The sequence below is a fragment of the Penaeus vannamei genome, chromosome 2, assembly GCF_042767895.1.
Source record: "Penaeus vannamei isolate JL-2024 chromosome 2, ASM4276789v1, whole genome shotgun sequence".
Lineage (NCBI taxonomy): Eukaryota > Metazoa > Arthropoda > Malacostraca > Decapoda > Penaeidae > Penaeus > Penaeus vannamei.
The window spans coordinates 49,147,345-49,148,110 of NC_091550.1; positions in this window are offsets into that span (position 1 = coordinate 49,147,345).

Consider the following 766-nt stretch of genomic DNA (forward strand, 5'->3'; position numbering starts at 1 on the left):
GAAGGAAGGGGAGGGAAGGTAAGAGAAAGAAAAAAAAAGAAGAGAGAGAGAGAGAAGAAGAAGAAAAAGAAGAGAAAGAGAGAGAGAGGAAAAAAAAGAAGAATGCGCCCGACGTTTAAACGGGCTGAGGAAGGGATAATAAATGTCACCACAGCAGCTACCGGCGCGCAGAGTGACGTGAACGAGAGGACGAGATGGGCGTGGCCGAATGGTGACGGAGTGCTTGTAACGCGAACATGCTCAGCGGAGAGGGGCGGGGGAAGGGAGGGCGGGGGAGGAGGCGATGGAAGGGATTTGGGGAGGGAGGGAGGAACGATGGAGGATTTAGGGAGGGGGGAGGGGGCGATGGAGGATTTAGGGAGGGTCGCGATGAGGGATGGGAGTAGTCGCGATGAGGGATAGGGGGAAGAGGGAGTGGTGATGAGGGGATGATAGGGGAGAGGAGGGAGGAGAGAGGGAGGGATGGCCTGGGGAATGGAAAGGTGATGCTGAGGGGGATAGGGGGGTTTTGTTAAGAATAGAAGAATGGGGGGGGGGGACCTAGGGAGAGAGAGAGTGGTGACGGGGAATATGGGAAAGAGGGGGGCAGATGAATCGGAAATAGGGTAGGAGAGGGAGAGAGTGGCCGAGTTGGGGACACAGCCGTTAAGGGAGGAGGGAAGAGGCGAAGAGACAGGAAGAGGGTGGAGAAAGGGAGAGAGAGGAGTCCAGAGGTAGGGGAGAAGGGGGAGAGGAAGTGGAAGAAATCGCAAGAAGGGGGATGAAG